This window comes from Pan paniscus, chromosome 7 (genome assembly GCF_029289425.2).
Source record: "Pan paniscus chromosome 7, NHGRI_mPanPan1-v2.0_pri, whole genome shotgun sequence".
NCBI classification, from domain to species: Eukaryota; Metazoa; Chordata; class Mammalia; order Primates; family Hominidae; genus Pan; species Pan paniscus.
Window position 1 is genome coordinate 104173750 of NC_073256.2, and position 10997 is coordinate 104184746.

Below are 10997 nucleotides of genomic sequence, written 5' to 3' on the forward strand. Positions count from 1 at the left end.
TCTCTCCCTAAAACTACTCCCCTCCTTATTCAGGGGCTGAAAATGCCTTTATCAAACTAATAAAAGGCCACAAGATTAGGATTATGGGAGGGGCCTGAGTTCTGCTAAAATGTGGGCATAGTTTTCATAATCCCTTTCTGCTCAGGAGTCATGTGGCCAGAGGTCACAATGTTTGTGACTTCCCCAATTGCTCCTATAGATAACATCACATTGTGGAATCTAAGATTGTTCTTTTGAGATGTTTTTCAGACTGACCCCACTGGACTCATGACTCATGACTCAGCTGGTCCTGTGGCCCTACCCAGAAGTGGACTCAGCACACAAGGACCATTTCCCACACTCCTGTGATTTCATCCCCAATTATTCAGCAGTACCCTTTCCATAGCCCCTTGCCCCCCAAGTTGTCCATAAAAACCCTAGCCTCTGAGCTTTTGGGGAGATGGAGTTGAGTAATAACTCCATCTACTGCATGGCTGGCCTTGTGTCAATTAAACTTTTTTCTTTACTGCAATAACATGGTCTCAGTGAACTGATTTTGTTCGTGCAGGAGGCAGGAAAAGCCCCTTGGGTGATTACACAGTGGTTCTCAAAGTATGGACCTCCGACCAGCAGCATCAGCAGCATCTGGATACTTGCTAGAAATGGAAATTCTCTGGCCCTATTCCAGGCCTTCCAAGTTGGAAACTTTGTGATGGGGCCCAGCACTCTGTGTTTTAACAAGCCCTCTAGGTAATTCTGATTCATGTTAAAGTTTGAGAATCACTGATTTTAGACAATTACCACAACTCACTTGCATGTAAGAAAGTTTTATTTTGAAGTCATTTTGTTTAATATTGGATTGCTAGCACAATTTACAATTGCAAAGACACGGACCTACCTAAGTGCCCATCAACTGGTGAGTGGATAAAGAAAATGTGGTATATATACACCATGGAATACTACTCAGCTGTAAAAAAGAATTAAGTAATGTCTTTTGCAGCAACTTGGATGGAGCTGGAGGCTATTATTCTAAGTGAGATAACTCAGGAATGAAAAACCAAATATCATATGTTCTCACTTATAAGTGGGAGCTAAGCTATGAGTGCACAAAGGCATACAGAATGATATAATGAACTTTGGAGACTCAGAAGCAGGGATGGTGGGAGACAGGTGAGGGATAAAAAACTACATATTGGGTACAACGTACACTACTTGGGTGATGGGTGCACTAAAATCTCAGAATTCACCACTGTATAATTCACTCATGTAATCAAAACCACTTGTACTCCAAAAACAATTGATGTAAAAAATATCAGGGAACAACACATTGTGGGGCCTATCGGAGGGTGGAGGGTGGAGGGTGGGAGGAGGGAGAGGATCAGGAAAAATAACTAATGGATACTAGGCTTAATATCTGGTTGATGAAATAATCTGTACAACAAACCCCCATGATACAAGTTTATCTACGTAACAAACCTTCACATGTACCTCTGAACTTAAATAAAAGTTAAAATATTAAAAGAAAAGGAAATTTTAAAATATATACATTAAAAAGTGAAAACCAAACCAAACCAAAACAATATTAGATTGTCTAAATGGTTATTTTCCATCTTTGACAGCCAGTATTGGTGTGTTTATCTTTTGTATTTATTTCTTTATTTTACCCATCTAATTTACCTCATTTTTAGTTAATTTCTCACTATATCCCTGGTAAGTCCATACTGATGGATTTAGTCTAGATGAGATTGTGTAGTAAACTTTATGCTGCATTTTTCCTCTATGAGACTCAAATAGAAATTATGAATAATTTATCATCTACCAATGGACTGATAATATTTTGGTTAATAAGCCAGAAATGCAGGAAAACAGAGTAGCTTTTAATTAAGAAACTACATATGCCTCTGAGGAATAAATCAAGAGTTGGAAAATGGTATATAAAACCTAGTCTGTAACTTTTCTGAATTTTTTTTGTTATGTGAATTGTAGTAATTATTGCAGTTAGGGAGGTACACACTTGGGAAGCCAGCTGGTGACTTAGACAAGGTCAGAATTATTATTTGATAAGGTCATCGCATTCCTGGATCTGGTTCTCAGCTCTGTAGGCCCAGAAATTAATTTTTCAAGCTTGCCCTGGGGTGACATCCTCTGGGCATTCTTACCAAACCAAATCCCTAAGAGGCTGATGTGTTGTCCAGAATTCTAATTTATTAACTCATCATTTTAAATATTTAACTTTCAGGGACAGTAGAATGTTTGTATTGTTATACGTGAATTCTCTTTCTTCTCAGTAAAATTACATAAAAGGACAAATTATAATCAGATGTTTGCTTGGTGAGCATACAGTCAATCCAGGGAGAATGAATTGGATGATCAAATGTCTATTACATCCATCTTCGCTTGGGGCACGTTTGTAAGAGGGATTGGATACTTATTTCTGGGGTCGGGACATGTCCTTTCCTGGGTTGTCCTGGCTTCTTTCTTCTTAGAGACCCTTTACTGTCTTTCCTCTGGATCATTCCCTTTTCGTTAATATATTCTTTCTTTATAATGAAGACAATGCAATTTATTTGATTATATGTTTTAATAGTCCTTGTCTGTTGAGGCTGTGTCGTAATGAATACAATCCAAACATTACCGAACTCCCCAGTCAACAATTTATAGGATTTTTTAAGAGTAGATGATTTCTTTATTTTTTATAGAAAAACATTCTAAGTTGCTTCCCGTTGATTTCCTATACTTTTATTTACTTTCAAAGTATAATTTGAATGCTGTGCGTGTGTGTTGCCTGTAGGAGTGGAGGTAAGATGTTTGGCTGTCATTCTGATGTAGTTTTTCAAATCTAGGACACCATTATTCATGAGAAAAAGTGTATTTTAGAACTGAGAAAAAAAAACCTCTTCTGGTTATGATACAATGTTTTAGCACTTGGACTCTTTATTTTACACTTATAGGAAGAGCACTTTTAGACTCTCTTGCACATAGATTTTTAAAAAATCATATATCACTCCTCTTCATACTTAAAAAGGAAATAATAAGAAACATAAATTTATTGAAGTATTACTTAAATGTCATTACATAAGGAATCCTATTCTTCTGAATCATTTCTCAACTTAACAGTTATCGACAGGCATGTTTTCAATACAATGTCACTATTAGTGCCATTAAAAGCATTTATGAAGCTGTATTTATTTAAAAGTGCTCTATCACTGATAACCATTTTACAAATTTTAATGACAGTCCATTTCTATTTGACTACTCATTTTTTTTTCCTCCATTGAAGCAAACGTAGCTGAGCAGTAAGAACTTATCTTTAAAGTCATCAGGAAGTTTCTGACTAATGGTAGTCCTATGTAAAATCTGAATTGATCACACCAGAATCTTAGAGCTTTGAAATTTTTTCCCCATTTATTTGGAAAAAATTGGCAATTTATCTCATCCTTAGCTGCATTGCTTGGTGTAGAGGGGTAATTCTTCAGTACCTTACAACATTGGCATGACCTGGGAGCTCATTAGAAATGCAGAATCTTTGGTTCTTCCTCAAATTTACTGAATCAGAATCTGCACATTTAGCATGATCCCCAGATGATTCAAGTTAGAAAAGCATTACTATGCATCATAGTTTTATCCACTTGTGGGATTTTTCCTTTATTAATTGCTATAATGTTCTTCGTTGCTCCTTTGCAGGTAAATTTGGATTTGTTGTTATTTCTCCAATAATGACTATTTAATCATTTCCAACACCCCTCTATTTCGGTGTCTTTATGCATACATAATTATTGATTTTGATGAATCACCGTCTATGTTTTAAGACATTGTAAAAGATCATTACATTCTTTATGCCAACAAGTGCACATAATTCAATTGAAGTGATATAAACAATATGAACAATAGCAGTCATGATCCCTGTTAATAGTGACTGTAAAATGACGTGACTCAATTTTAAAGCTATTAAAATATGAGCAAAATATGTATGCTTTAGAATTGATGAAATATATATGCTTTAGAATTGATTAACATTTTGTTAAGTACTAGGCTCTTTCCTACTCTTTGCTTCAGGCCTTTTGTCCTGCAAGGAAGGAAATGCCAGTGGGGTTGGGATTGTATTTCCAGCCCTATATTTAAGGGATGAGAGCTTTCAGGCTGCAGAGATGGAAATAGTGAACAGAGCTGGCAGAGTCCTGCAGGAGGGCAGACCAAGGCTGTGTCTGCAGAGTCAGTCATCCCATTTTGTGAAAATATTTATGTCTTTGAGTGTTCATCCTCAACACAGCAATAACAGCTTTCCCGACTATGTACAACAAAATTCTCCAGAATCTACATGGCTCTCTGAGTGGCCTTCTTAAACTGGATATTTGCATTACCACAGATTTAATCAGGTATAGTCAGTTGCTAGTCCCACAGAGTGGCCCAGGTGTAAGGACAGGGGTAAAAATCTGGTCAAATTAACTTGGTTGGTGTAAAATAGGGATATATATTCACTTTACTCCAGAATTGCTGGATTGCTCACTCCATAATTTTTTCTTGGTGTATTCTCAAATGGTTCAGGACTGTTGTGTAGTCAAAGCATTAAAAAGTTGGAATATTGGAAGGGGAGGAGCCAACATGGCCGAATAGGAACAGCTCCGGACTACAGCTCCTAGTGTGAGCGACAAAAGATGGGTGATTTCTGCATTTCCATCTGAGGTACCGGGTTCATCTCACTAGGGAGTGCCAGACTGTGGGCGCAGGTCAGTGGGTGCGCGCACCGTGCGCGAGCCAAAGCAGGGCGAGGCATTGCCTCACTCCGGAAGCGCAAGGGGTCAGGGAGTTCCCTTTCTGCGTCAAAGAAAGGGGTGATGGACGGCACCTGGAAAATCGGGTCACTCCCACCCGAATACTGCGCTTTTCTGACGGGCTTAAAAAACGGCGCACCACGAGATTATATCCCTCACCTGGCTCGGAGGGTCCTATGCCCACAGAGTCTCGCTGATTGCTAGCACAGCAGTCTGAGATCAAACTGCAAGGCGGCAGAGAGGCTGGGGGAGGGGCGCCTGCCATTGCCCAGGCTTGATTAGGTAAACAAAGCAGCTGGGAAGCTCGAACTGGGTGGAGACCACCACAGCTCAAGGAGGCCTGTCTGCCTCTGTAGGCTCCACCTCTGGGGCAGGGCACAGACAAACAAAAAGACAGCAGTAACCTCTGCAGACTTAAATGTCCCTGTCTGACAGCTTTGAAGAGAGCAGTGGTTCTCCCAGCACGCAGCTGGAGATCTGAGAATGGGCAGACTGCCTCCTCAAGTGGGTCACTGACCCCTGACCCCCAAGCAGCCTAACTGGGAAGCACCCCCCAGCAGGGGCACACTGACATCTCACACAGCAGAGTACTCCAACAGACCTGCAGCTGACGGTCCTCTCTGTTAGAAGGAAAACTAACAAACAGAAAGGACATCCACACCAAAAACCCATCTGTACATCACCATCATCAAAGACCAAAAGTAGATAAAACCACAAAGATGGGGAAAAAACAGAACAGAAAAACTGGAAACTCTAAAAATCAGAGCGCCTCTCCTCCTCCAAAGGAACGCAGTTCGTCACCAGCAACGGAACAAAGCTGGATGGAGAATGACTTTGACGAACTGAGAGAAAAAGGCTTCAGACGATCAAATTACTCTGAGCTACGGGAGGACATTCAAACCAAAGGCAAAGAAGTTGAAAACTTTGAAAAAAATTTAGAAGAATGTATAACTAGAATAACCAATACAGAGAAGTGCTTAAAGGAGCTGATGGAGCTGAAAACCAAGGCTCGAGAACTATGTGAAGAATGCAGAAGCCTCAGGAGCTGATGCGATCAACTGGAAGAAAGGGTATCAGCAATGGAAGATGAAATGAATGAAATGAAGCAAGAAGGGAAGTTTAGAGAAAAAAGAATAAAAAGAAATGAGCAAAGCCTCCAAGAAATATGGGACTATGTGAAAAGACCAAATCTACGTCTGATTGGTGTACCTGAAAGTGATGGGGAGAATGGAACCAAGTTGGAAAACACTCTGCAGAATATTATCCAGGAGAATTTCCCCAATCTAGCAAGGCAGGCCAACGTTCAGATTCAGGAAATACAGAGAACGCCACAAAGATACTCCGCGAGACGAGCAACTCCAAGACACATAATTGTCAGATTCACCAAAGTTGAAATGAAGGAAAAAATGTTAAGGGCAGCCAGAGAGAAAGGTCGGGTTACCCTCAAAGGGAAGCCCATCAGACTAACAGCCGATCTCTCGGCAGAAACCCTACAAGCCAGAAGAGAGTGGGGGCCAATATTCAACATTCTTAAAGAAAAGAATTTTCAACCCAGAATTTCATATCCAGACAAACTAAGCTTCATAAGTGAAGGAGAAATAAAATCCTTTATAGACAAGCAAATGCTGAGAGATTTTGTCACCAACAGGCCTGCCTTACAAGAGCTCCTGAAGGAAGCACTAAACATGGAAAGGAACAACCAGTACCAGCCGCTGCAAAATCATGCCAAAATGTAAAGACCATCGAGACTAGGAAGAAACTGCATCAACTAACGAGCAAAATAACCAGCTAACATCATAATGACAGGATCAAATTCACACATAACAATATTAACTTTAAATGTAAATGGACTAAATGCTCCAATTAAAAGACACAGACTGGCAAATTGGATAAAGAGTCAAGACCCATCAGTGTGCTGTATTCAGGAAACCCATCTCACGTGCAGAGACACACATAGGCTCAAAATAAAAGGATGGAGGAAGATCTACCAAGCAAATGGAAAACAAAAAAAGGCAGGGGTTGCAATCCTAGTCTCTGATAAAACAGACTTTAAACCAACAAAGATCAAAAGAGACAAAGAAGGCCATTACATAATGGTAAAGGGATCAATTCAACAAGAAGAGCTAACTATCCTAAATATATATGCACCCAATACAGGAGCACCCAGATTCATAAAGCAAGTCCTGAGTGACCTACAGAGAGACTTAGACTCCCACACATTAATAATGGGAGACTTTAACACCCCACTGTGAACATTAGACAGATCAACGAGACAGAAAGTCAACAAACATACCCAGGAATTGAACTCAGCTCTGCACCAAGCAGACCTAATAGACATCTACAGAACTCTCCACCCCAAATCAACAGAATATACATTTTTTTCAGCACCACACCACACCTATTCCAAAATTGACCACATACTTGGAAGTAAAGCTCTCCTCAGCAAAGGTAAAAGAACAGAAATTATAAGAAACTATCTCTCAGACCACAGTGCAATCAAACTAGAACTCAGGATTAAGAATCTCACTCAAAACCGCTCAACTACATGGAAACTGAACAACCTGCTCCTGAATGACTACTGGGTACATAACGAAATGAAGGCAGAAATAAAGATGTTCTTTGAAAACACCGAGAACAAAGACACAATATACCAGAATCTCTGGGACGCTTTCAAAGCAGTGTGTAGAGGGAAATTTATAGCACTAAATGCCCACAAGAGAAAGCAGGAAAGATCCAAAATTGACATCCTAACATCACAATTAAAAGAACTAGAAAAGCAAGAGCAAACACATTCAAAAGCTAGCAGAAGGCAAGAAATAACTAAAATCAGAGCAGAACTGAAGGAAATAGAGACACAAAAAACCCTTCAAAAAATTAATGAATCCAGGAGCTGGTTTTTTGAAAGGATCAACAAAATTGATAGACCACTAGCAAGACTAATAAAAAAAGAGGGAAGAATCAAATAGACGCAATAAAAAATGATAAAGGGGATATCACCACCGATCCCAGAGAAATACAAACTACCATCAGAGAATACTACAAACACTTCTACGCAAATAAACTAGAAAATCTAGAAGAAATGGATAAATTCCTGGACACATACACTCTCCCAAGACTAAACCAGGAAGAAGTTGAATCTCTGAATAGACCAATAACAGGATGTGAAATTGTGGCAATAATCAATAGCTTACCCACCAAAAAGAGTCCAGGACCAGATGGATTCACAGCCGAATTCTACCAGAGGTACAAGGAGGAATTGGTACCATTCCTTCTGAAACTATTCCTATCAATAGAAAAAGAGGGAATCCTCCCTAACTCATTTTATGAGGCCAGCATCATTCTGATACCAAAGCCAGGCAGAGACACAACAAAAAAAGAGAATTTTAGACCAATATCCTTGATGAACATTGATGCAAAAATCCTCAATAAAATACTGGCAAAACGAATCCAGCAGCACATCAAAAAGCTTATCCACCATGATCAAGTGGGCTTCATCCCTGGGATGCAAGGCTGGTTCAATATACGCAAATCAATAAATGTAATCCACCATATAAACAGAGCCAAAGACAAAAACCACATGATTATCTCAATAGATGCAGAAAAGGCCTTTGACAAAATTCAACAACCTTTCATGGTAAAAACTCTCAATAAATTAGGTATTGATGGGATGTATTTCAAAATAATAAGAGCTATCTATGACAAACCCACAGCCAATATCATACTAAATGGGCAAAAACTGGAAGCATTCCCTTTGAAAACTGGCACAAGACAGGGATGCCCTCTCTCACCACTCCTATTCAACATAGTGTTGGAAGTTCTGGCCAGGGCAATTAGACAGGAGAAGGAAATAAAGGGTATTCAATCAGGAAAAGAGGAAGTCAAATTGTCCCTGTTTGCAGATGACATGATTGTATATCTAGAAAACCCCATTGTCTCAGCCCAAAATCTCCTTAAGCTGATAAGCAACTTCAGCAAAGTCTCAGGATACAAAATCAATGTACGAAAATCACAAGCATTCTTATACACCAATAACAGACAAACAGAGAGCCAAATCATGAGTGAACTCCCATTCACAATTGCTTCACAGAGAATAAAATACCTAGGAATCCAACTTACAAGGGATGTGAAGGACCTCTTCAAGGAGAACTACAAACCACTGCTCAATGAAATAAAAGAGGATACAAAGAAATGGAAGAACATTCCATGCTCATGGGTAGGAAGAATCAATATTGTGAAAATGGCCATACTGCCCAAGGTAATTTACAGATTCAATGCCATTCCCATCAAGCTACCAATGACTTTCTTCACAGAATTGGAAAAAACTACTTTAAAGTTCATATGGAACCAAAAAAGAGCCCGCATCACCAAGTCAATCCTAAGCCAAAAGAACAAAGCTGGAGGCATCACACTACCTGACTTCAAACTATACTACAAGGCTACAGTAACCAAAACAGCATGGTACTGGTACCAAAACAGAGATATAGATCAATGGAACAGAACAGAGCCCTCAGAAATAACTCCGCATATCTACAACTATCTGATCTTTGACAAACCTGAGAAAAACAAACAATGGGGAAAGGATTCCCTATTTAATAAATGGTGCTGGGAAAACTGGCTAGCCATATGTAGAAAGCTGAAACTGGATCCCTTCCTTACACCTTATACAAAAATCAATTCAAGATGGATTAAAGACTTAAACGTTAGATCTAAAACCATCAAAACCCTAGAAGAAAACCTAGGCATTACCATTCAGGACATAGGCATGGGCAAGGACTTCATGTCTAAAACACCAAAAGCAATGGCAACAAAAGACAAAATTGACAAATGGGATCTAATTAAACTAAAGAGCTTCTGCACAGCAAAAGAAACTACCATCAGAGTGAACAGGCAACCTGCAAAATGGGAGAAAATTTTCGCAACCTACTCATCTGACAAAGGGCTAATATCCAGAATCTACAATGAACTCAAACAAATTTACAAGAAAAAAACAAACAACCCCATCAAAAAGTGGGTGAAGGACATGAACAGACACTTCTCAAAAGAAGACATTTATGCAGCCAAAAAACACATGAAAAAGTGCTCATCATCACTGGCCATCAGAGAAATGCAAATCAAAACCACTATGAGATACCATCTCACACCAGTTAGAATGCCAATCATTGAAAAGTCAGGAAACAACAGGTGCTGGAGAGGATGTGGAGAAATAGGAACACTTTTACACTGTTGGTGGGACTGTAAACTAGTTCAACCATTGTGGAAGTCAGTGTGGCGATTCCTCAGGGATCTAGAACTGGAAATACCATTTGACCCAGCCATCCCATTACTGGGTATATACCCAAAGGACTATAAATCATGCTGCTATAAAGACACATGCACACGTATGTTTATTGCAGCATTATTCACAATAGCAAAGACTTGGAACCAACCCAAATGTCCAACAATGATAGACTGGATTAAGAAAATGTGGCACATATACACCATGGAATACTATGCAGCCATAAAAAAGGATGAGTTCATGTCCTTTGTAAGGACATGGATGAAATTGGAAATCATCATTCTCAGTAAACTATCACAAGAACAAAAAACCAAGCACCGCATGTTCTCACTCATAGGTGGGAATTGAACAATGAGATCACATGGACACAGGAAGGGGAATATCACACTCTAGGACTGTTGTGGGGTGGGGGAGGGGGGAGGGATAGCATCGGGAGATATACCTAATGCTAGATGACGAGTTAGTGGGTGCAGCGCACCAGCATGGCACATGTATACATATGTAACTAACCTGCACAATGTGCACATGTACCCTAAAACTTAAAGTATAATTAAAAAAAATAAAAAATAAAAAAAAATTTAAAAAAAGTTGGAAAATTGAGCATAGAACAATCCAAGTTTATCCCCATGAAAGCTTTCAGATCTTAAATGACTCCATATTTGATTTTCATACAGTCATTTTTTTCTCTCTGTTTTACCAAACATCCTCTTCAGAGACTTATGTATCATGCATTGATGGGAAATGTATTCTTCTGAACTTTAGTATGTCTTTCAAGATCTTTAGCATAATATTCACACTGAAAGACAATGCAGGTAATATTTACTAAATTTACTTATTTTTATTTCTAATTAAAAAATAGAATCAGAGCTTATGCTATTTACTAGATTTAATTTTCCTAAATAGAATGTATGATCTTTATCTGTCTCTTTAGATATTTTTGTATTTGGAGTAAGTGGTTACCTGTGAATAGG